This window comes from Piliocolobus tephrosceles, unplaced genomic scaffold, assembly GCF_002776525.5.
Source record: "Piliocolobus tephrosceles isolate RC106 unplaced genomic scaffold, ASM277652v3 unscaffolded_109, whole genome shotgun sequence".
Taxonomy (NCBI): domain Eukaryota; kingdom Metazoa; phylum Chordata; class Mammalia; order Primates; family Cercopithecidae; genus Piliocolobus; species Piliocolobus tephrosceles.
The window spans coordinates 499,335-525,836 of record NW_022291976.1 but is presented as its reverse complement, the minus strand read 5'-3'; the positions used below and the strand labels follow the sequence as shown (position 1 = coordinate 525,836).

Sequence of the window (26,502 nt, the reverse complement as noted above, 5' to 3'; positions counted from 1 at the left end):
GCCAATGTTCTTTACAGGGAGAAACATTTAAAAGACTAATGAAGCTTGCTAGGGGAAGTGATTGAGGAGGATACATATATTCCAGTAGTTCTCTTCTAATTTAAAATCAAACTATGAGGAAGAAATTAAGGAAGTAATTATGAAAACCTCTGTACTTAAACTTCTTTAATAGCCCCCAGGTAACTCCATGGCAAGGCCTACCTGAGCCAAATTTCAAAGCAGACCAAGTTAGTCTGTAAAGGCTATAAAGTGTTTTCCCTTCTGGGTATATTGTATTGTACAAGGACAAAGACAGCTTTAAAAGAATGTTCAGCCTTCACTAGTAAATGGAAAATACATTTTAAGGCAGATTTTAAGGGTCTTTCTGGGGCTCTAAAAATCCAGAACATAACTGTGGTCTCTTCCTCTGACCACTACACGGCCAACTTTAGTTAATACTCTATATTATTTCAGCACAGATTTCCCATTTACCACTTCTACATCATTTTGCCTCTATATTCAATCACTTTCTTGGCCCCTATACTCACTTTTCTATGAACCTGTCTTTTTTTCATTTCCTATCCTACCATTTCACTGTACTGAATATTACCTCAATTTATCACAGCATTTACTTCTCTTTTTAAAATTCCAATTCAAACTCAAGCCTAAAGCAGGAAATCTTCATAAACTAGGCAGTCAAAATCTTAGATTCAACCAGATCCCCCAATGGGATTCAAAAGGTATAATACAGAGCTTTGTATTGAATCTGTCCTCTAAGATTTTCCCTTTTTTTTTTTTTTTTCCCGAGTCTGATCTTATTTGTTACTCAAAAAGTTATTTCTGACTGGATTCAGACTTAGAAGTAGAAGCTCGCAGAGAGGAAAGTCTGCGTCTCTTCGCAATTTGTTCCTGGCGCTTCTCCTTAGCCTCCTTCATTCTTTTGGCCAAAAGTTTAGCATATTCTGCAGCCTCTTCCTTGTTTTTCTTAGTACGCTGCTTCTTCAGAGCAATACGCAGCCGTTTGTGCTGCAAGACACGTGGAGTAACAAGACGCTGAATCTTGGGTGCTTTGGTCCTAGGTTTCTTACCTTCTTTGTTTAAGGGCTTTCTCACAACATACTGGCGGACGTCATCTTCTTTAGAGAGGTTGAAAAGTTTGCGGATTCTGCTAGCTCTTTTGGGGCCCAGGTGGCGAGGCACTGTAGTATCAGTCAGTCCAGGAATATCCTTCTCTCTTTTTTTTTTTTTTTTTGAGACGGAGTCTCACTCTGTCCACCAGGCTGGAGTGCAGTGGCGTGATCTCGGCTCACTGCAAGCTTCGCCTCCTGGGTTCAGGCCATTCTCCTGCCTCAGCCTCCCGAGTAGCTGGGACTACAGGCGCCCGCCACCACGCCCGGCTAATTTTTTGTATTTTTAGTAGAGACGGGGTTTCACCGTGGTCTCGATCTCCTGACCTTGTGATCCGCCCGCCTCGGCCTCCCAAAGTGCTGGGATTACAGGCGTGAGCCACCGCGCCTGGCTTCTTCTCTCCTTTTTTTACAATAACCAAGTTGAGAACGCTCAGATTGGCATCCACAATGCAACCACGAACTGATTTTCTCTTTCTCCCGTTCTCCTTGGTCTGTAACAGGAATGCCCCTTACTCAGCAGCAGGCGGACACGGCCATGGGTCAAGACACCCTGCTTCATGGGGAAACCTTGTTTGTCGTTCCCACCACTGATTCGGACCACATAACCCTTCCATTCTTCACCCAGAGCGTCAGCAGCAACTTCTGTGGCCATACGCTTCTCATAAAAAGTACGAAGTTTGCGTTCATCGTCCACTTCAATGAGTTTCTGGCAGCCAGTGGCTGGGAAGGAGATGTTCAGCTTCATCTTGATGGAGCTGAACGCCTCTGAGGCGCCACGGAAAAGAGCTTTTTTTTTTTTTTTAAATAAAGGCAGGGTCTTGCTCTATCACCCAGGCTGGGGTGCAGTGGCACAATCACTGCTCACTGCAGCTTAGACCTCTTGTGCTCAAATGATCCACCCACCTCAGCCTCCTGAGTAACTGGGACTACAGGTTCATCCCACCATGCTAATTTTTTTAAATTTTTTATTTCATTTTATTAAATTTAACTTTTATGTTTTAGACAGGGTCTTGCTCTGTCACCCAGACCAGAGTGCAATGGTGTGATCACAGCTCACTGCAGCCTCGATCTCCTGGGTTCAAGCAATCCTCCCACCTCAGCCTCCTAAGTAGCTGGGACTACAGGTATGCACCACCACACCAAGTTAATTTTTTTTTATTTTTTGTAGAGACGGGGTCTTAACATGCTGCCCAAGCTGGTGTCAAACTCCTGCTGGGCTCAAGCAATCCTCCCACCTCGGCCTTCCAAAGTACTGGGATTACAGGTGTGTGCCACTGCACCTGGCCACTAAGAATATTTTTAAAATCACACTCATTAATTAATTACCATTTATAAGATAACAGCACCTTTCCTCTAAAATGGCTTACCAATCTTCCCAAGATCCATGTAACGGGAGGTAAACAAGGCTACTGACTTCGGGACATACAGTGACACTACCCACCATAACTTAACTGGTTCCATTCTAGGTTGTTTTTTTCTTTCTTGTTTCCAAAGTTTAAACTTTATTTTAGGCAATCTGGTGCTTAAAATTCCCCAAGCTTAAAGTTTCTCTGGCCTTTTGGAATAAAATATCCCTAAGAGGGATATTTTAAACCCTTATTTTTATTTGCCATGAATAAGTTTCGGATCCTTTCATCAGAGCAGGTTCTGATAATAAAGGAGAGAGAAGGCAGTTTATTCATTAGCTGTGGTTCCATCTCCTAGAAGGATTCAGAAAGGTGCATGATAGAAAAGCTGAAATCATAGAGACTGTCTACTTCTTTTTTTTTTTTTTTAAGTTTAAGGCACTGTGTGAGGACAAAAGCACCTAACCCAGTCCTGGGTTCTGCCAGAACACAAAGCTCCATGAGCATAGGGATCTTTGCCTCTTTTATTCATTACTATCTCCAGCACCTAGAACGGTACCTAACATATAGTAAGTGGTAAAAAAATACATACAGAATAAATGACCGAGCATCTCAGAGGAAGTAACCAACTAAAGAAGACAGAATATATTTCAAGGGAATAGAATGTACAAAAGCATAATAAGCAATAAACAGCATGGTCCCAGAGATGTACAGATAGTTCAATATGACTGGAGCATAGAACACCTGTCAGGGAATGTCAAGACCTACAATTCTGAACAGGCACAGAGGAGAAAGTTCACAGGGGGACCTACAAACCATACTAAGGAGTTTGGGCTTTATCCTGACAATAATGGAACATTAAAGGATCCCAAGAAGAATGGCAGGGGCATACTGAGTTTTAGAAAGATCCCTCTGGAATCACTTTGCCAGAAATAGGAATGAATAGGAAAGAACTGTCTAGAGGCAGGAAGATTAGGTAAGAGGCCACTGGAGCTCAGGCAAAAATAATGAGGGCCTGAAATAAGACAGTGGCACAGGAAATGGAGAAAGGCCAGATTTAAGAGAGATTTCGAAGACAGAGCTGACAAAATATGATAAGAGATTAATGTATAGGTGGGATAGAAGAAGAATTATAGAATAAGTACTAGATTTGGCTTGGGTCACTAGAAGGATAAGGAAGAATTCCCCCAAAGTAGGGATTATTGGGAAGAGTGGCTTTAGAAGATGGGATGATGAGTTCAATTTGAACATGCTGAATTAGAGGTGCTGGATTGAACCCAAGTAGAGATATGTAGCAGGAAATTGGGTATACATAGCTTGTGCTTAGGAACACAGCCTGAACTCAATCAACTTATAAATTTAGTAGTCATCAGTGTTTAAGTGGTAGTAGAAATTGAGGCCACAAGTAAAATCAATCAGAAAGAAAACACAAAGTGAGAAATGAGAAGTTCAAGTATAACCCCCTGAAGGAAGGAAAAATGAACCTGCAAAGAATTCAAAGATGCAGGAAAAGAATGAAGGGGAAAAGAGTAGTAATTACGCTGATTTAGAGGAAACTATCAAAAAGAAGTGCTTAACAATGTCGAATATCGCAAAAAGCTCAATTAGTATAAGGGCTGATGAAGTATCACTAAGGACATTAACTAGGATATTTGGGGCAGGGGGTGGGAGGGGGAGTCAGCTTTCAGTGGATGTGAAGTGAATAAATGCCAAGGAGGTGAAAACAGCAAGATATCTTTCAAGGAGATTGGCTATAGAAGAAAAGAGGGAGAAGAGAATTAAAGGATTTTTATGAAGTGGGAAAGGCCATTTAAAAAGTATTGTCATATCAGTGCTGAAATCTTGATCTGCTTTCAGTCTTCAATCCAATGATCACTGGTCTAAATGTAGCAACATTTAAGACCTGTAGTACCCAATGAGTATACAGACTCTAATCACCATGTCTCTCAAGTTCGAGTTTTCTCTCAAGCTTGACCCTTTCTCTCTAGTTTTCTAGATCTTTCATGGGTATCTCCAGGTTTTAAAGGGGAAACAAACAAAAAAAAAACCTCCTTATATGACAGTTGAAATAGTCTATCCAGGCGGGGGCGGTGGCTCACACCTTTAATCCCAGCACTTTGGGAGGCTGAGGCAAATGGATCACGTGAGGTCAAGAGTTCGAGACCAACCTGGCCAACATGGCGAAACTCTGTCTCTACTAAAATACAAAAATTAGCCAGGCATGGTAGCGTGTGCCTGTAGTCCCAGCTACCTGGGAGGGTGAGGCAGGAGAATCGCTTGAACCCGAGAGGCGGAGGCTGCAGTGAGCCAAGATCGCACCACTGCACTCCAGCCTGGGCGACAAAGGGAGACTCAAAAAAAAAAAAAAAAAAAAAAAGAAAAGAAAGAAATAGTATAGTCATACTTTTCACTTTAACACATAAAATATATTTATTCAAATCATATTCCTAAATTATAGTGACATGTAAGTAAAAGCTTTAGTAAAAAATAAAAATTTCATTAACAAAACGTAAAAAACCTTGAAATACTCAGACATTATTTTAACCAAATGTAAGGTATTTACTTAAGGAAAGAGACAAACTGTTAATGGTAAAAGAAGGCATAAATAAATTAAAAGCTATACTTCAAGTAGATAAGACTAAATATTGAAAAGATAATAGGCTGGGCATGGTGGTTCACATCCGTAATCCCAGCACTTTGGGAGGCCAAGGCAGGCAGATCACTTGAGGTCAGGAGTTTGAGACCAGCCTGGGCAACGTGGCAAAACCTTGTCTCTATGAAAAATACAAAAAAAATTAGCCAGACATGGTGGTGCACGCCTATAGTCCCAGACACACTTGTGGGGCTGTACTGTGGGGGCTGAGGCAGGAGGATTGCTTGAACCTGGGAGGCAGAGGGTGCAGTAAGCAGAGACCAGGCCAGCCTGAGCAACAGAGACCCTGCTTCAAACAAAACAAAACAAAAACAAAAGATAATGGCCAAGCATGGTGGCTCACACCTGTAACTCCAGCACTTTGGGAGGCCGAGGCGGGCAGATCACGAGCTCAGAAGATCGAGACCATCCTGTCTAACACAGTGAAATCCCATCTCTACTAAAAATACAAAAACAAAATTAGCTGGGTGTGGTGGCAGGTGCCTGTAGTCCCAGCTACTCGGATGGTTGAGACAGGAGAATGGCGTGAACCTGGGAGGCAGAGCTTGCAGTGAGCTGAGATCACGCCACTGCACTCCAGCCTGGGCAACAGAGCGAGACTCCATCTCAAAAAAAAAGATAAAAAAAGATAAAACCTCTAATTTAATAATAAGTTTAATTCAATAACAATTAAAAGCCTTTCATATTTTCAGTGATTACAAGCCTGATAAATACAGAAAATAAGATGGCAAGAATCATTTTATGGCTATCATAATGTGAACATTAATCAAAATGATATGGCAGGCCGGGCACGGTGGCTCATGTCTGTAATGTCAGCACTTTGGGAGGCTCAGGCGGGTGATCACCTGAGGTCAGGAGTTTGAGACCAGCCTGGCCAACATGGTGAAACCTCATCTCTACTAAAAATACAAAAATTAGCCAGGCGTAGTGGCAGGCACCAGTAATCCCAGCTACTCTGGAGGCTGAGACAGGAGAATCACTTGAGTCCGGGAGGCAGAGGTTGCGGTGAGCCGAGATCGCGCCATTGCACTCCAGGGAGGTGACAAGAGTGAAACTCCATCTCAAAAAAAAAAAAGTGATATGGCATAGGGTTAAAGAAAAGTGACCCTCAAGGAATATGACAGACAAGTGTAGTTGGTACTATTTTAGTATATAAACAAGCTAGAAATCAACAGCAACTCAATCTTGGGTAAAGAAATGACCACTTGGGAATTGTTGGGATAACTGAATATTAGTACAGAAAATTTATTTGTATACCTATCTTGCTTCATATACCTATGTATATGTAGGATTAAATAGTTTTTTCAAATAAAGGAACCAGAAAATCATCTTTTATAAAAAGCAACATGTTGAGAAAACTGACCAAAGTTTCGTGTCCAAAAATGTAAAAGAAAACAAACATGCAATTATATAAGGGCGACACCTAAAATTCACTCATAAGTGGTCAAAGAGAGAAAAAGATAAATTTTGGAAAAAGAAAATACAAATGGGAATCATCTGAGAAAACACAATGTTAGAAATTAAAGAAATGCTAACTAAAATAGCTTTAAAGTACTACTGCTTAACTAGCAAGATGTAAATTACAAAATCTGAGGTTGACGAGGCTATATTTCTACTTAGTGATATTATTTTTTTGATACAATCTTCCTGAAGAATAATCAAGATTATGTAATAAGTACTATAAAATTGTTCATATCTTTTGTTTGTTTTGTTTTTTGAGACAGAGTTTTGCTGGAGTGCAGTGGCACGATCTTGGCTCACTGCAACCTCTTCCTCCTGGGTTCTAGCAATTCTCCTGCTTCAGCCTCCCAAGCAGCTGGGATTACAAGTGCTCACCACCATGCCTGGCTATTTTTTGTATTTTTACTAGAGACGGGGTTTCACCATGTTAGTCAGACTGGTCCCGAACTCCCGACTTCAGGTGATCCACCCGCCTCGGCCTCCCAAAGTGCTGGGATTACAGATGTGAGCCACTGTGCCCAGCTGTTCATTATCTTTTGACCCAATAATTCTACCTGGTATTATAAGGAATGTAAGGAAATATTCAGTACCCTCGAAATAAAAGAAGGAAGGAAAAAAAGAGGTAGGAAAGGAAGGAGGAGGAAGAAAAATAAAGATGTTCTTGTCGTTGGTGGCTCACACCTGTAATCTCAGCACTTTGAGAGGCCGAGGTAGGCGGATCACGAGGTCAGGAGATTGAGACCATCCTGGCTAACATGGTGAAACCCCTCTCAACTAAAAATAAAAAAAATTAGCCGGGCGTGGTGGCAGGCACCTGTAGTCCCAGCTACTCAGGAGGCTGAGGCAGGAGAATGGCTTGAACCCGGGAGGCAGAGTTTGCAGTGCACCGAGATTGCGCCACTGCACTCCAGCCTGGGTGACGGACCAAGACTCTGTTCTTAGACGTGCTATTTGAAACAGTGAAAAACTAGAAATCATCCAAGTATCCCTCAGAAACAGAATGGTTATAAAAATTAGGATATATGAATAAGACAGACTTCAAAACAATTAAGAACATATCCAGAAGTCAGGTGTGGTGGATTGAGGAGAAGGGGATGGAGAGATCACTTGAGCCCAGAAGTTCCAGAGCAGCCTGGGCAACATAGTGAGATCTCATCTCAAACAACAAAAATCCAGTGACAAACAAGAACAATTAATTTGGAAAAATGTAAATAAAGTTTTGTTTTTATTGTATTGTAGTCCTTTTTTCTTTGAAGTTACTTAAGTTTGTGAAAAGGGTGTTTTCTTAGGTTGTCAATAAGAATGTTGTGTGAGTCAAAATCAAAACCTTACTACAATTAGTAAAGAATAACTAGCTGGGCATTGTGGTTCATGCCTATAATCCCAGCTACTCAGGACACTGAGGCGGGAACATTGCTTGAGCCCTGGCGTTCGAGGCTGCAGTGGGCTAGGACCATGCCACAGCACTCCAGCCTGGGCAACAGGGTGAGACCTCATCTCTTAAAAATAATAATAATAATAACAATTTACTATTTCATCCTTGTCTATGGGTCTTTCATTCTATCAGAGAAGAACAGGAAATAGATCTGACATGACTGATTCTCAGAGTCATTTTGATTATTACTATAGTACCTTCTGCTCTTATACGTAATACCAAGCTAAATGTTAGATGATTTATTGCACTTTCTTTCTAAATGCTGAGGTTAAGCTGATTTTAAAATTCCTTTGCTTTACCTTGGGGCCTATGGAATTGAGGCTAAAGCCTCAGATGCAATTTCTGAGATCATGAAATTCTTAGGCACGAGGAGGGTGGCCTGATGAATACTAACTACTGTGATTTGACATTCAGACAAAATAAAAGCTCTGATTTCTGAAGAAGAAAAGAAGACTAAGAAGATAATAAAAATCAGTTTTTTCTCATCAGTCTTCCAAATTCCAACATCATTGTTATGATATCTTGTGGCATTTTTCATGTGTCAATGATCACTGAATACAGCACTCATCGCCAATCTTGCCACAGTAGTCCTCCTTTTACTGTCATGTAGAATTCACTCTGCTACCCTGCCACCACTGACTGCAGGGAAGCACATTAACAGGGACGCCCAGGACATCTTAGCCTTTTCTGAGTCTATCTGAAAGCAAGAAAAAGCTTTTTAAAACGTAAGTAGTCTTATCGGTAAATTCTATAAATTACCTTCCACTTGAAGAAATTCCCACGATGGTATCAAAAAGAACAATATAAGTGAAATCAGCTACTGCAATGATTCTGCTGGACAAATGTATCATGAGTACACCAAAGTCTCATTAAAAAGTCACCTCTCTGAGGCCAGGTGCAGTGGCTCACGCCCGCAATTCCAGCACTTTGGGAGGTCAAGGCGGGCGGTTCATGAGGTCAAGAGATTGAGACCTTCCTGGCTAACGGTGAAACCCTGTCTCTACTAAAAATATAAAAAATTAGCTGGGCGTGGTGGCGGGAGCCTGTAGTCCCAGTTACTCGGGAAGCTGAGGCAGGAGAATGGCGTGAATCCGGGAGGCAGAGGTTGTGGTGAGCCGAGATCGCGCTACTGCACTCCAGCCTGAGAGACAAAGGGAGACTCCGTCTCAAAAAAAAAAAAAAAAAAAAAAAATTCACCTCTCTGAACCTCCTCCCAAGAAATAATCAGTACCAGCATCATTTTCTCCTTTTCTCTTATATATGTTACCACATTAAAATGACAAAATCCAGCTTGGTGAATAAAAAAAGATTCAAGAAATATGGCTCCAACTGACAGCTTTGAAATCCAGGCACTTCAAAGTGTTTGAGATAATGGCATTTCCCTATGACAGGTGCTACTTTCCACAGATTTAACCTTCTTCTTTGCCACAGTAATTACTTGAGATCAAACTTCATTTTTAGAAAAAGCTAAAATGCATGAATCTTTACAAAATACAATAAATCTTTAAAATAACCTAAGTTTGTACGTGATCTGTTATGCCAGTTTTACAGACTATGAGTATCATGCGGTTCCTAATAAAATGTGAGCATCTAAAAAACACTGAGTTTCTCTTCCATCCACAATGACATGACCCTGCCATAAGCCTTTGCAGAAACATCACACCATCCTATTGGCTAGAAGCCAAATTCCAATCTGAGTTTCACATTCTTATTGCCACACTCCAAGGACCCTCTACTTTTTATACTCTCCCACATAGGCTCTAGACTCTTCCCTCATTAGAATGTATCTAGCCCTCATTCTCTTTACCAGCCCATTGTTCCACCCTTCCTTTTGGCTCTCATACATTATGTCCCTCCCACTCTCAGTTGACCAATCTTCCAACCTGTCATTGCCTAATAACTTTGGAAATTAGTCTCCTTCATAAAAACTTTCCCAAGTAACTAGAAGTAAGGGGAATAGTCCAGTCAAGAGAATGTTAAGCTAATTAAACTAATGTACTTCCCTCATACCAATCACTGGGCACTACTACGTTCATGAACTATAAATACTTTTTTGAGTACTTTGATCCTAATGAGTGTTCATTCTGCAATTGGTCACTTTAAATAACAAACACCTAGAGAGGAACAATCTTTCTGTATAATATAGAACAGAACACGTTTCACAGTCATTTAATAAATGCTTTTTTTTTTTTTTGAAATGGAGTCTCACTCTGTCACCCAAGCTTGAGTGCAGTGGTGCAATATTGGCTCACTGCAGCCTCCACCTCCCAGGCTCAAAGAGGTTCACGCAATTCTCATGCCTCAGCCTCCCAAGCAGCTGAGATTACAGATGTTCATCACCACGCCGACTAATTTTTGTACTTTTGGTGGAGACAGGGTTTTGCCATGTTGGCCAGCCTGGTCTCAGACTCCTGACCTCAAGTGATCTGCCCAGCTTGGTGTCCCAAAGTGCTGCAATTACAGGTGTGAGCCACCACACCCAGCCTAATAAATGCTTTTTTATTGTGAAGGTTGTAAGAGACTTATACCCAGATCTCAATCTGGAGTCTTCAGTGTTCATTTCAGAAACTGAAAAGCAATGACTAACCATCACCACTCCCCATTTCCATGACTACTGTACAATCTCAACTTCATTGCTCTTGGCTCTCCTTTCCCTCAATGATATTTATTAATAAAAATAACCAGGGCGGGTGCAATGGCTCACAACCTGTAATGCCAGCACTTTGGGAGATTGATGCGAGAGGATCACTTGAGCTCAGGAGTTTGAAATCAGCCTGGGCAACATGGCAAAACCCCAACTCTACAAAAAAATACAAAAATTAGCTGGGCATGGGGCACACCTGTAGCCCCAGCTACTTGGGAGGCTGAAGTGGGAGGACTGCTTGAGCCTGGGAGGTTGAGGCTGCAGTGAGCTGTGATCTCACCACCACACTTCAGCCTGGGCAATAAAGTGAGACTCTGTCTCCAAAATAAATAAATTAAAAAAAACCCCAGCAGATGTCAATAAACAACATTCTAAGATAACAAACTTTTAGTAATATGAAGGAGGCAGCTGCAGCAATCAGGCTTTTCCACATTTTCCCATTTTTTTGCTTATGCTTTCACTTTTAATCATTTTAATTATTATTTAGCAGCTATGCCAAGAGAGAGGAAGGTAAAATTTCACCCCCACCATACAGATAGAATCATGGCAGTTACATTTCAATGATGATTCTGAGAAAAAAAAAAAGCAATCTTCAAAAATTGCCCAAAAAAGCAACTATTTTTATATCTATACTATTCAGCACTCATGAGTTAAGAAATTAAGTTTTGCTGGGCACAGGGGCTCAGGCCTGTAATCTCAGCACTTTGGGAGGCCAAGGCAGGTGGATCACATGAGGTCAGGAGTTCAAGACCAGCCTGGTCAACATGGCGAAACCCTGTCTCTACCAAAAATACAAAAATTAGCTGGGCGTGGTGGTGCAGGCCTATAACCCCAGCTGCTGGGGAGACTGAGGCAGAATCACTTGAAATCGGGAGGCAGAAGTGGCAGTGAGTCGAGATCATGCCATTGCACTCCAGCCTGGGTGACAAGAGCAAAACTCCATCTCAAAAAAATAAATAAATAAAAAGAAATTAAGTTTCACAAAGTAGTACCATTAAGAAAGAAATGGGATTATGAAGCTGATTAAGATATATGCTTGGCAGAAATCACTAGGATTTCAATATTGGCATTCATCAATGAGTAGGTTAGGGTATTCCTAGATATGTGCTTACCTAAGCAAACTGGTACCATTATTCAAAAATAAAATAGTCATACAACAAATAATATGACAACTTTCAGGATCTCTTCTACCATCCCCTCAACATCATTCTTCCTTTAAACTGAAGACGATAGGAATCAGACTGAATTAAGACTGAATTTTTAAGATTTGAACAAGGATAGAAATAGGGAAATTAAAGGAACTAAAAAAAAGAAGAAAAAACAACCCAGAATGATGTGGTACGAAGACTCTAAGCATGAGTGGGGAGACAAGGCATATATAATGAGTTACTTTTGGAGAAGGTAGGCAGTGTTAACCAAACAGCAGCTAGGAGTACAACATTAGTGGAGGTCTGAAGCTCTTCACACAGTCAACAACATTGGGCATAAAACATTTCCACATTACAAAATCTCAGGCAAGTCCTACTTTGAAAGAGATAATACAAAAACTGAGACTACAGGCTAACTTTAATCCAAATAGCCCTTAAGGATCAATGTCAATTATATCGGAAAAATGTACAGAAAGCTCTTATGATTCCCCAACCTAAAATGAAAAACCAAATCCCTTGCTTACATGCTATTTTTTAAAGTCAATTCAAGAAACTCCATCTAGTAAAAAATAATTGTGTCTCTAAAGCCAAAACCCAACTTTTGTATACTTAGTAAACATTTCATAAACCTGAAACCTGACCATGTCGATTATAAGTCTGAATCTAGAATTGCAAGAGTCATTGTTCCAAAAATGTAATAAGCAAAGGAATCACAGACTTTATCCCAGGGCTATGGAACTATAACAACAACTTTGTCCTGTTTCTGAAGAATCCAGTGAGGAGTGACGGCAGTTCCTCTGATTATGTCTTTATCCTGTCATCCATAACTCAGAGGCACTCGTTTTTAATTTAAAATAAATAAAAAGTTAAAGTAATCTTTAGAGATCCCCTGCAGTCCCCAGATATTAGAACTCAGTTTCTGCTTCAATATCCCATTAACTCCAAACCAGGAAAGACAGCTTAAAGTCATTTCTAAGGGCTTCAAGAGATACTGTAGGGTAAGCTTTTAGAGTGAAGTTTCTAACAGCAGTCCGTATCACAAAAATGACCTAACTAGAGCCCAAAACAGAAGGAAGTCTTTTCCTCTCCAATTTTCACAGCCATTTTGTTTCTTCCAACAGAAAGATCATTCTAGATGCTTTCACTTGCAGCAGTTCCTCAGGTCAGTAACTAGGACCCTTCCCATAATTGACTTCTGGCAAGGAACAAATGAGCCACAGGCAAAGCACATGGGTCAGCAAACTTTTATAACCACTGCTCCCCAGAGAACATCAGCTTGGGGAAGACCAACCAATAACCTCAATGTCCACATTTACGATATCAACTGTCCCTAACTCAGTGTCCCCTCCCTTCTCTTAAAAGATGCTGGGATAGTTTGCACCTTGCTTGGTGATTCCTGTAGTCAACGGTGCTCCCTCCAGGTGGGCTGCACTAATACTATAACTACCCTCTCCCCTCTAAACCCATCATGCTTCAGCAGGTTGCTAATACTCGTCACCATTATCACATCTATTACCCTGTGCAAGGTGAGGACCATGAGAGACTGATAGCCCCGCTAATCCTTGGAGGCAAGAGGATTTGCCCACTAGACTGGGACAGCTCTGTCTCACCTTCATGGCCTTTTTCCCCACGCTGGCAATGTGTATTAGATTCCTTCCCCAGGACCCTGATGGCATTCCTTCCCACCTCTTTTTCCAAAGATTACACTTCAGTTCCACTATTCCAGGGAACTTCCAAGTGAGACACCAAGCTTAGTTTTAGGTGACCCTGGATAACTAACAAGAAAAAGGATAAATCTATTGCACTCCAGGCAAAGTGAACCCTGTTCAAAGTTCTAAAAAATGACTCTGGAGCAAGTCTTTCCATAATATATTATTACCTACTAGAACTATAAAACCTGTTTAAGAATTTGTATGCTTAGCACTTCAGAAGGTACATATTTCTCCCAAACTTGAATAGTACAAATTATAGGGCAGCACCTGTTTACAGTTGTATGGACCAACTGGGAATAAGTAAAAGGGAGAAAGCATAGCATCTCTTGGGGATGCTTTCATTCAGTAGAACTTCAAAGCACAAAATGCATAGATTTATAGATTTACTTACAACCCTGACACTGACAAGCAAAAACCAGCTTAGCATAAACTAGTTGGTGTTTACATTAAAATAAATTATTATTTCTATCCTAGTAATTTCACAGTAAAAACAGTAGCAAAAAACAAATAAATAATTTGTTTTCTCTGACACAGATGACCTCTACTGACCAAAGGATGAAGCCAAGCCAGAATTCAGCCTTATAGTTATCCAAACTTTATCTCAAACGCCTAACCAAAAAGCTATCCAGTCTAATAGTTTTTAATCTTTCAATTGCATTTATAAAATCTCCAAATCTTACTGTGTTGCCAAGGTTAGTGCTATCCACTTTCATTCAAATGAGTATCAAAAAGTAATTCTTTAGACATTTCTCCAAAGAAGATATACAAATAGCCAATAAGCACATGAAAATATGCTCAGTATTAGGAAAATGCAAATAAAAAATACAATTAAATACTACCTCACACCCATTAAGATGTCTATTATCAAAAAAACAAAAAATAACAAGTGTTGGTGAGGATATGGAGAAAATGAAACCCCTATAAACTGTTGATAGGAATGTAAAATGATACAGCCACTGTGAAAACAATACGGCAATTCCTAAAAAAAAAAAAATCAAAATATAATTACTATATGATCCAAAGATTCTACTCTGGGTTTATACTTGAAACAACTGGGTCTCAGAGAGATATCTGTATATCCATGTTCATAAGCAGCATTATACACAACAGCTAAAACATGAAAGCAACCCATGTCTATCAACAGATGAATGAATATGCAACATGTGGGATACACATACAATGGAATACTACTCAGTCTTTAAAAGGAAGGAAATTCTGACATATGCTCTACTATGAACGAACCTTGAAAACATTAGGCTAAGTTAAAATAACCCAGTCACAAAAAGAAATGCTGAATAAATCCACCTATATAAGGTACTTACAGTAGTCAAAATCATAGACAGACAGTAGAATGGTAGTTGCCAGAGTGTGGTGGAAGAATAAAATGGAGAAGAACTGTATAATGCAGTGCTCTTCAACATTTTTGGCACCAGGGACCGGTTTCATGGAAGTCAATTTTTCCACGGGTGGGCGGGAGATGGTTTTGGGATGATTCAAGTGCTTTACATTTATTGTGCACTTTATTTCTATTATTATTACATTGTAATATATAATGAAATAATTACACAACTCACCATATGTAGAAGCAGTAGGAGCCCTGAGCTTGTTTTCATACAACTAGATGGTCCCATCTGGGAGTAATGGGAGACAGTGACAGATCATCAGGCATTAGATTCTCACAAGGAGCATGCAGCCTAGATCCCTTGCATGGGCAGTTCACAATACGGTTCATGCTCTAAGAGAATCTAATGCCACTGCTGATCTGACAGGAGGCGGAGCTCAGGCAGTAATGTGAATGATGGGGATTGGCTGTAAACACAGATGAAGCTTCACCTGCTCAGCCACCCCTCACCTCCTGCTGTGTGGCCTGGTTCCTAACAGGCCATAGATCAGCACCAATCCATGGCCTGGGGGTTGGGGAACCCCTGATGTAATGGGTACAGAGATTCAGTTTTACAAGATGAGAAGAATTATTGGAGACAGATAGTGATGACAGTAGTACATTATGAATGTGTGTGTGTGTGTGTGTGTGTGTGTGTGTGTGTGTGTATTTGTTTAGAGAAGGAAACTCGCTCTGTCACCTAGGCTGGGGTGCAGTGGCATGATCTCTGCTCACTGCAGCCTAGACATCCTGGACTCAAGTGATCCTCCCACCTCAGCCTCCCAAGTAGCTGGGACTACAGATATGTGCTATCATGCCCAGCTAATTTTTCTATTTTTTGTAGAGACAGGGTTTTGCCACATTGCCCAGGCTGGTCTCGAACTGCTGGACTCAAGCGATCCTCCTGCCTCAGCCTCCCAAAGTGCTGGGATTATAGGCGTGAACCATCATGTCTGGCCATCATGAATGTGTGTGTTTATTTATTTATTTATTTATATTTTTTTGAGACAGAGTCTCGCCCTGTTGCCCAGGCTGGAGTACAGTACGCGACCTTGGCTCACTGCAACCTCCGTCTCCTGGGTTCAAGCGATTCTCCTGCCTCAGCTTCCCAAGTAGCTGGGACTACAGGCACCTGCCACCATGCCTAGCTAATTTTTGTACTTTTAGTAGACATGGGGTTTCACCATGTTAGCCAGGATGGTCTCAAACTCCTGACCTTGTGATCTGCCCACCTCGGCCTCCCTAAGTGCTGGGATTACAGGCATGAGCCACCGCGCCCAGCCACATGAATATATTTAATACCACTGTACTTAAAAAATGATGACACCTAAAAATGATTAGGCAGGAGAATCCCTTGAACCAGGGAGTTGGAAGTTGCAGTGAGCCCAGATTGCACCACTACACTCCAGCCTGGCAACAGAGAGAGACTCTGTCTCAAAAATAAATCAAAACAAAACAAAAAAATGATTATAATGGCAAATTTTATATGTACTTTAGCACTATAAAACACTAAAAAGGCCAGGCATGGTGGCTCACACCTGTAATTCCAGCACTTTGGGCGGCTAAGGCAGGCAGATCACAAGGTCAGGAGATCGAGACCATCTTGGCTAACACGGGGAAACCCTGTCTCTACTAAAAATACAAAAAATTAGCCAGGTGTAGTGGCAGTAGCCTGTAGTCCCAGCTACTTGGGAGATGAGGCAGGAGAACGGCATGAACTCGGGAGGTGGAGCTTGCAGTGAGCCAAGATCACGCCACTGCACTCCAAGCCTGGGCAACAGAGTGAGACTGTCTCAAAAAAGAAAAAAAAAAAATCAAAAAAGATATAATTATTAACTACTTCTGTGAGGAATCTTTAAAACTACTTATTAAAAAAGAAAAAATAAAGAAAAGATGCTAAATAGAACTTAATTCTGACAAACCAAAAAGAATAGGTTGATGTTGTGAAAATAACAAAAATCTAGGAAGAAGAAGCCTATATAAAATTCAAGTATTTAATCGCATACGAAAAATTAACCCTGGTCATATCAGGCATACATATTAAAGTTTAAGAGTTTCAAAGTTTTTTATAATAGATTACAAAAAGTTCAGAGAAGAATCAGATATAAGCCAATGTCCAGAGATTGTAAATAATGTAAGCCCTAGAAGGCTGAAAAAATCAAAACTTTATATATACAATAACTGAAAGAAAAGGAATAAAAGGGAGAGAACTCTAAATAAGCTAATATGGATGGTCAAGGAACTCTCTGAAGCACCCAAACTTTAAAAGATGTATTCAAAAGATAGATGGAAAATAATCAGATGACCAAAGCAAAATATATAAAAGACTGGCAAATACTTTTCTTTCTTTCCTTTTTTTTTTTTTTTTTTTTTTTTTTTGAGACAGGGTCTCACTCTGTTGCCCAGGCTGGAGAGTGCAGTGGCACAGTCATAGCTCGAACTCCTCGGCTCAAACTATCCTCCTGCCTCAGCCTCTTGAACAGCTAGAACTACAGGTGTGCACCACCACGTCCAGCTTCACAAATATTTACAAAAGAATATCTGGAAGGTGAAGGCCGAAAATGAGCTAAGGCTCATGAAAAATATGGAGGGCAATAGTAATAGTTCGTCTTAGAGGCATAGAAAGTAAGGAGAATAAGGGTGTGGTAATTCTTTAAAAAATAAAGCTAGGGGCCGGGCGCGGTGGCTCAAGCCTGTAATCCCAGCACTTTGGGCGGCAGAGACGGGCGGATAACGAGGTCAGGAGATCGAGACCATTCTGGCTAACACGGTGAGACCCCCGTCTCTACTAAAAAAAATACAAAAAAACTAGCCGGGAGATGTGGCGGGCGCCTGTAGTCCCAGTTACTCGGGAGGCTGAGGCAGGAGAATGGCGTAAACCAGGGAGGCGGAGCTTGCAGTGAGCCCAGATGGCACCACTGCACTCCAGCCTGGGCGACAGAGCGAGACTCCGTCTCCAAAAAATAAATAAATAAATAAATAAAGCTAGGTAGGATGACAGAGAGGTATACTTCATTTTTATTCTTTTGAGACAGGGTCTCGCTCTGTCACCCAGACTGGAGTGCAGTGGCATGATCTCGGCTCACTGCAACCTCCACCTCCCAAGCTCAAGAGATTCTCCTGCCTCAACCTCCCGACCTTCCGAGTAGCTGGGATTATAGGCGCGTGCCACTATTGTCTGGCTAATTTTTGTATTTTTAGTAGAGACAGGGTTCCACCATGCTGGTCAGGCTGGTCTTGTACTCCCGACCTCAAATGATCCATCCTCCTCGGCCTCCCAAAGTGCTGGGATCACAGGCATGAGCCAACGCACCTGGCCCCAAGAGGTATACTTTAGCTAGTCAGTGATAGCCTTTCTGAGAAGGTAGCATTTGAATGCAGACCTGAATTAAATGAGGGTGCAAGCCATGGGACAAAGACCCTGCAAGCTGAGGCGATAGCAAATGCAAAGGCCCTGAGTTGGCAAGATGCCTATGTGAAAAACAGCAAGAAGATTGGGGCTAGATTGGAGGGAACAAGGGAAAGAGCAACAAGAAACAGGTGGAAAGATCTGACTTATACTTTGAAAGTGTTACTCTGGCTACTGTAGAAAAAAGACTATTGAGGGATAAGCATGAAAGGAGACAGACCTGCTAGGAGGCTACAAGTTCAGGACAGTAATGAACCCTCGTTTCTAAAGAAGTTTGAATCCCCAAGTCTATACAAACTATACCTCAGAGTACTGAAAAAATGTAAGGATGTGTGGTTCATACAACCATCCTCAATAATTTTTTACAACTTACAAAAAACAAGAGTGGTGCCAGAAGCCTAGAGTTAAATGTTTTTCTAGGTTTTCACAAATGGAGAAAAGAAAAGGCAGATTTCAGAAACTAGGAGTCAAAACAAGCCTACTATGAACAAAACAAGCCCTACTGGCTTTATTTCCTCTAAGAAAGCATCAACTGTTTCTAATTTTTTATTTCCTTACAGTCCCTATTCCTATGTATACCTGATTTTTCAGTTACAATTATAACATAGACATGTTTTATTGCCTAATTATTTTAGATTTTACTATATTATAGACATTTCTCTGTGCTGTAACTCTGACATCATTTTAAAAATAACTACAAATTAGGCCAGGCACAGTGGCTCATACCTGTAATTCCAGCACTTTGGGAGGCCAAGGCAGGGGGTGGGTGGGGGGTGATCAAGAGGTCAGAAGTTCAAGACCAGCCTGGCCAATACGGTGAAACCCCGTCTCTACTAAAAATACAAAACTTAGCTGGGTGTAGTAGTATATACCTGTAGTCCCAGCTACTCAGGAGGCTGAGGCAGGAGAATTGCTTGAACCTGGAAGATAGAGCCGAGATCATCCCACAGTCTCCAGCCTGGGAGACAGAGTGAGACTCCGTCTCCAAAAAAAACAAAACAAAACAAAACTGCAAATCAAAGGCAACAAGGAGACTAGTAGATGCATAAAATTTTCAGGATATTTTTGCTCATTTCCTGAACTATATTCATAATATTATTTAAAATACAAATCTGACACCAGTTAAGTTTTGGGTCGCAATACGTAATGCCAGGAAAATTGTAAAATAGAACATTTCCCTTTTTTTCTTTTTCCTTTTTTTTTTTTTTTCTTGAGACAAGGTCTAGCTCTGTCACCCAGGCTGGAGTATAGTGGCGCCATCTTGGCTCACTGCAACCTTCACCTCTCAGATCCTCCCACCACTGTCTCTTGAGTAGCTGGGACTACAGAGGTGCACCACCACACCTGGCTATTTTTTGTTTTGTTGTTTTGTTTGGTAGAGACGGGGTTTCACTATGTTGCCCAGGCTGATCTCAAACTCCTGGGCTCAAGCAATGCACCCACCTCAGCCTCCCAAAGTGCTAAGATTACAGGCGTGAGCCACCGTGCCCGGCTTGAAATAAAACTTTTCTTGGCCGGGCGCGGTGGCTCAAGCCTGTAATCCCAGCACTTTGGGAGGCCGAGATGGGCGGATCACGAGGTCAGGAGATCGAGACCATGCTGGCTAACATGGTGAAACCCCGTCTCTACTTAAAAAAAAAAAAAAAAAACTAGCCGGGCAAGGTGGCGGGCGCCTGTAGTCCCAGCTACTCAGGAGGCTGAGGCAGGAGAATGGTGTGAACCCAGGAGGCGGAGCTTGCAGTGAGCTGAGATCTGGCCACTGCACTCCAGCCCGGGCCACAGAGCGAGACTCCGTCTCAAAAAAAAAAAAAACTTTTCTTATCAGGTGCAAATAACATTTTAATACAAATGGAATGTCAGAAATCCCAGAACCCTTTCACAAAGATGGCTAGAGTTAACATTTATTTTCATTCTATAAATTCTAGAGAAGGACTTTTTATCTCTAGGCACATAACTCACAAACTGGCTATGATAAAATATAAAAGTAGAAAGAAAAGAGGGAGAGTAAGACTTATTTGTAGCTAGTTGATATTTTCTACTTTTGATCGTATGAATTCGTCATAGTCAAGGAACACAACCCTTTATTACCTTGCAGTGGTAGAAAAATGTGTTACATCTTCCAAATTTCCTTAGGCCAATCACTTTGTATTAAACTCCTAAATAAACACTGCCTTCTTTCTCCTCTTCTAGGGTAACAGATGCCATTATATTTTAGTTTTGTAATGTTATGGTTGAGACAACCTTGCAATCAATAATGGTTTTACATACCAAGGAACTAAAAGAAATCATTTGAAATTGAAAAACAATATAAGTAACAGATAATTCTTGTTAAAATGACTGTGTAGGTTCATACTTTTTGAGGTCACACACCCCAACACATACACACTCCTGCACCATTCACACAACAGTGATAGATAGAAAATAAAAAATGTTTTCTTAAAAAAGGAAAATTATAGCTGCCATATTAGTTAGGGTTCAATTGCAGGTATAAAAAAAACCCTCTAATATTTTAAATAGGATCAGATTTAATATTTAGGTGCTAACACTTAGATGCTAACAAAATAAGTGGAAGAGTTGGAGGAGGAGGTTATAAGCTAGACCTTAAGGAATGTAATTCGGAATCCACACAGAACTGGCCTGCCAAAGAAACTGCCACCTCTGCCATCATCAGAAAGCTGAGGAAGCAAGGCACTGCTGTGCCAAGTGCTGGCTACAGGATCACACCTCCTTAGCCACAGTCCAGGAATTCGGTAGCCACCAGTGTGACTGCCATCTCCAAGAACATACTGCCTTAGCTTCAGTTAGATCAATAAGCGCCCACCAGAATTGCTGGCTCTGAGGAACACAGCCCATGGCTGCAATTTGGGAATTAGAAACACTGTAAACGCCAAACCACTGGATCTGCATCAGCAAAATGAATGCTATGTGCCCTACCACCCTCTCCCCACTGACTCAATTCTCAATTCAAATCTCATGCAAGTAAATATGATTAATGGAATCGGAATCACATCAGGAACTCTAGATGTAAGGAAGCCTAATAGTAGCTTTTACTTTCCAGTCCCTGTAGTACAGGAAGGCATACCAGAAGGAGGTTGAAACAGATGCTAAATTAGCCCATCTACCATATATGCCAGATCCATCAAAATGACAATAAATTATATGACAATAAATTATATGACAATAAATTATATGATACGACAGTAATTATTTATAATAAATATTTCCAAGGACTATAAATGGAACAGAAACAGAAAGCAGTCAGTGGAGCCTAACGGGTTCCATATCTGGAAGCAAGCAAAGATGGTCAGGAGTTCAACTTCTGTAGGTTAATGAGAACTTAAGGTGTCTCACTTAAGGCAGGAGACTGAGGCCAGGCACATTGCTTAAAACCAGGAAGTGGGCAGCACTCCAGAAATGAGACTGGAAAAAGCAGTTATGTCATATTGTACAATAAAAGAGGCAGGAGGCACCAATATCTAAGCCAGCCACTTGCTAGCTCAGTGGCTAGATATGTACTATTTACCATTATCACAATGATCAGAAATCTGAGTTACCTACAGGCACCAGATGGAGATAACCACAAAACTGATAGGCTGGGTAGGATATGATGATATTGGTTAACAACTGTCATTCAAGTTAAGCTTTCAAACCAAAATTCCAAATACATGAAAAAAAATAACACCATGATTACCAATAAAATCAACTCTTTGGTAGATGAATTCACTCAAGACAAAATGAAAATAATAAAACAATCTGAAAATGACCTTAAAATAAGTATTTAGAATCCTCAAAGATATAAATGAAAAATAGCCATAAAACATAAAGATTCAAAGTGCAATCTCAGTACCAATCAGGATAAACATAAATAAATCACACCTAGACATATTATAGTGAAACTGCATAACATCAAAGTGCCATAAAGAAACATTATCTACCAAAAAAACAACAATTAGACTGACAGCAAACACTTTATCAGCAATAATGGATGCCTTAAAGATAATGGAGTTATAAGTCCAAAATGTTAGGAGAAAAGAACTGTTAAGCTAGGGTTCCATGCCCAGCTAAGCAATCATAAAGAATGAAGGCAAAATAAAAACATTTTAAAACCTACAATGACTATGTTCCACTAACAGACTCTTAGTAAAGAACTGATATCTCACAGAATGTACTTCAGAAAGAAGAGCCCAAAGAAGGAAGCAAGACAGGTTGGTGGTCACAGAAATTGATAAAATATATTATCAAATGCAGCCAATTACAGATTATAAATAAATTATGATTAAAAGTGATTATGATGAAAAGAAAAGTGGCAACATGGATGAACCTTGAAAACATTATGCTAAGTGAAAGAAGCCAGGAACAAAACCACACATTATATAACTCCATTTACATAAAATGTTCAGAACAGACAAATCTAAAGAGACAGAAAGTAGATTAGTGGCTGCCTATTATTGGAGCAACAGAGAAAAAAGTGGGGAGTAGGCCAGCACTGTTGGTGAGCACAGGATTTCTTTTAAGGGGACAAAAGTGTTGTAAAATTAGATTGTGGTAATGGTTACACAATTCTGAATATACTAAAAAAATGACTTGTACACTTTAAATGGGTGAATTGTATAGTACGTGTATTGTATCTCAATAAAGCCATTTTAAAAAGCAGAACTAGAAAGGAAAAGGGGATGTTCAAATATACCAAGATCCTTTTAAATTTTGATAGAAATTTTTATAATTATTTATGAATGTTAAAAACTTAGAAATAACCATTACAAGAACAGAAACATCATCTATAGCTCTCCCTCTCTCTATAGACACACACACACACACACACACACACACACTCACACACTTTCTCTCATCTACTAAAAGACAGAGTCTATGAGACTAGGTTAAAAAAATCTTACTGAGAAGCCAGAACAGAAAAAGAAAAAAATCATAAAATAATTTTTTAATCCAACTATACACTGCTTATGAGACATATCTAAGCCATAATGATGCATTAAGTTTGAAAATAGACAGTGAAAAATATATCAGGAAGGTGCAAAAGAAAGCTGGTACAACATTAACAGACAAAATAGAACTTAAGATAAAAAACGAAATTGGAATAAAAAAAGACATTACAGGCCAGGCATGGTGGCTCATGCTGTAATTCCAGCACTCTGGGAGGCTGAGGGGGGAAGATCACTTAAGCCCAGGACTTGGAGACCAACCTGGGCAACAAAGTAAGACCCTGTCTCTACAAAAAAAAAAAAAAAAAAGACATTACATAATGATAAAAAAGAATACTCTTCAAAGAAGCTATAATGAACGAATGTATACAATTAATATAAGCTCTCATATGCACATGAAACAATGGCAGATATAATAAATAAGGAGAAACTGACAAAACTACAGTCATGATGGGAGACTTTAATACTGTATTACCAGAAACTCACAGACTAAATGGACAAAAATTCCCCAAGGATACAGCAAATCTGAACACAACAGTAAGTCTGATCTTACACACACATATATATATACACACATAAACATGTATACATATGCAATACATGTCTGTGTTTGTGTATATATCCACATACATATGTGTGTATATATACACACATATAGACATAAAACTCTGTTAAACAGAAAAAGAATATACAGTGTTTTAAGCACATAAGACATTTATAAAACTTTGCTATTGTCTCAAAGGTAGGATCAACTAACTTCTAAGAATAATAGATTAATCACATTATGCACAATGCAAATTAGAAAGAGATAACGTACTAAAAAAACTCATAGGGAGGAAATCTAAATAGATACTATGAAATACTAAAACTAAACAACAATGAAATTCCCATATACAAAACTTTGTAAAAATACAACTAAAAGTGTAAAGAGGGGTAGTCAAGAAGATAAAGATATCCATTATCACCACTTCTAAACAACATTGTTTTGGAGGTCCCAGACAATAAAATAAAGCAAGAAGAAAAATACAAGGCACAAGAATTAAAAAAGAAATATCAAAAATGTCATTATTTGCACGTTATCATTGCTCTCATAAAAAATCCAAGAAAGGCCAGGCACAGTGACTCATTCCTGCAATCCCAGCAGTTTAGGAGGCCGAGGCAGGTGGATCACTTGAGCTCAACAGCTGCGGACCAGACCAGGCAACATGGTGAAACCCCAACTCTACAAAAAATACAAAAAAATTTAGCTGGGCATGGTGGCACATGTCTGCGGTCCCAGCTACTCAGGAGGCTGAGGTGGGAGGGTCACTTGGGCCCAGGAGGTCAAGGCTGCAATGATCCAAGATTACATCACTGCACTCTAGCCTGGGTGACAGAGTGAGACTCTGTCTCAAAAAAAAAAAAAAAAAAAAAAAAAAAATCCAAGAGAATTTGCAATTAAAATTAATAAAGAGCATTCAGCAAGGTTGCTGGATATAAGATCAAAACTGATAGTGTTCTCTTATATACCAGTAATAACCAACTTAGCCACCGGGACCTATTATGGGGAGGGGGAGGGAGGAGGGATGGCATTGGGAGTCATACCTGATGTAAATGACGAGTTGATGGGTGCTGACGAGTTGACAGGTGCAGCACACCAACATGGCACATGTATACATATGTAACAAACCTGCACGTTGTGCACCTGTACCCTAGAACTTAAAGTATAATTTAAAAAAACAAAAAACAAGAAACAAAAAAACAAAAACAAAACAAAACAAATGTAATTTTTTAAGAAAAACCAATTACAATAGCAATAAACATTAGAGGGTAACTGTGGAAAAAATCCTACAAAATGTGTAAAACTCTGTCAGATGAAAGCATACAATCATATTAAAAACCCCCCAAAAATAACGTGGAGAAATATATTATGTTCACAAATATGAATACCTGATGGAATAACATCAATTCTCCTCAAATTATGCCATAAAAAAATCAACATTCTACAGGGAATTTTTATAGAATTTGACAAGTTCATTCTAAAGTTGACATGGAAGAATAAATAGCCAAGACAATTTGAAAGAAAATGACAAAATAATTAAAAGAATGTGATACTAGCCCAGGGGTAGACAAACAGACCAATGGACAGGACAGAGAATTCAGAAACAGTCAAGTACATACACAGAAATTTGGTTCTAGACGATGGTGGCACTACAAATTAAGGGGGAAATTAGACTATTCAATAAAAGGAGCTAGGATTAGCTATGCACAAGGCAAATTAGATCACTACCATGCAACAAAATAAAACTGATGGAAGAAAAAAGAACCCTAAATGTGAAAAGCAAAACTGCAGAACACTCCAAAGGAATTATAACATTGTGGTTCCTTTGACTTTCTTACTTGATACAATTTCTAGGCTCTAAACTATCCTACTTGCTCTCCTGAAGGGCACTCTGTATCCAGAACTGAATTCTCCTTGTAAATGGAAGCTGCAGAGTTAGAGTGTAAGCATCACTTTCCAAGTGCTGTTATTAGACTTCTGGTGACACAAACCACCTCAGACCACACTAGCTTTACTTATTCACTACAAAATTGGAATGATGAACACTGCACTTGCCATCTATTTAACAGCTAAGTTAACAGCTACCTAACCTCTCGCATCCTGGGTTCATTTGTATAGGGTTTTTTGTCTCCTCCAAATGTAAGGCCTTATTCTTACATCTACTTATTGCTATCATTAAATTAGGCTTGTTGTTCTTGTCTGTGGCCTTTTCCATAATCTCTTTATGTCATCAAATGTATTCATTATCCCATCCTGCACTATGTCATTCACGAAATCAATAATCCTGCCTTCTATAGAAGGCTTTATCCAAAGAACTGATTTAAAATGTGGATCAAGAAGTTTTACACAGAGAACCCTAGAGACATAACAGAAAATTTCCTCTTAATTAACACGAATCCACTTAATTATATTAGCAATCAGTCCATATTTTCCTATCTGGCCATCAAAACCCTTATAAGACAAGGTAAAATGTCCTGCTCAGTTTTGGTTTAGCTTTGCTGGTTGTATTTCCATGATCTGCCAATCTACTAAGCTTTTCAAAGAAGTGAGATAGGAGTGAGATAGTCTGACATCACTTGATTTTAGTGAACACATGGTAGCATCAAACAACTTGTACGTCTTCTCTCAGATGCTCACAAACCACTCAAAAAATTTTAAGTAAATTCTGAAAAATTAGTACAAATTACAGAAGAGACCAAATTATAGAGACTCCACACATTCAT

At 39.9% G+C, this 26,502-nt stretch overlaps 1 protein-coding gene and 1 pseudogene across 2 annotated transcripts in view; both read right to left on the bottom strand.

Annotated features, from left to right (window-relative positions):
- Positions 1–26,502, bottom strand: part of LOC111529498 (FERM domain-containing protein 5) — a 337,786-nt gene that overhangs the window by 260,554 nt on the left and 50,730 nt on the right. The gene's annotated exons all lie outside the window — the stretch shown is intronic.
- LOC113219855 lies at positions 814–1,890 on the bottom strand (annotated as a pseudogene). Its single transcript, XR_003306837.1, has 2 exons — positions 1,490–1,890; positions 814–1,206 (listed from the first exon to the last, which is right to left on the bottom strand). The product of XR_003306837.1 is annotated as a 40S ribosomal protein S6-like (transcript).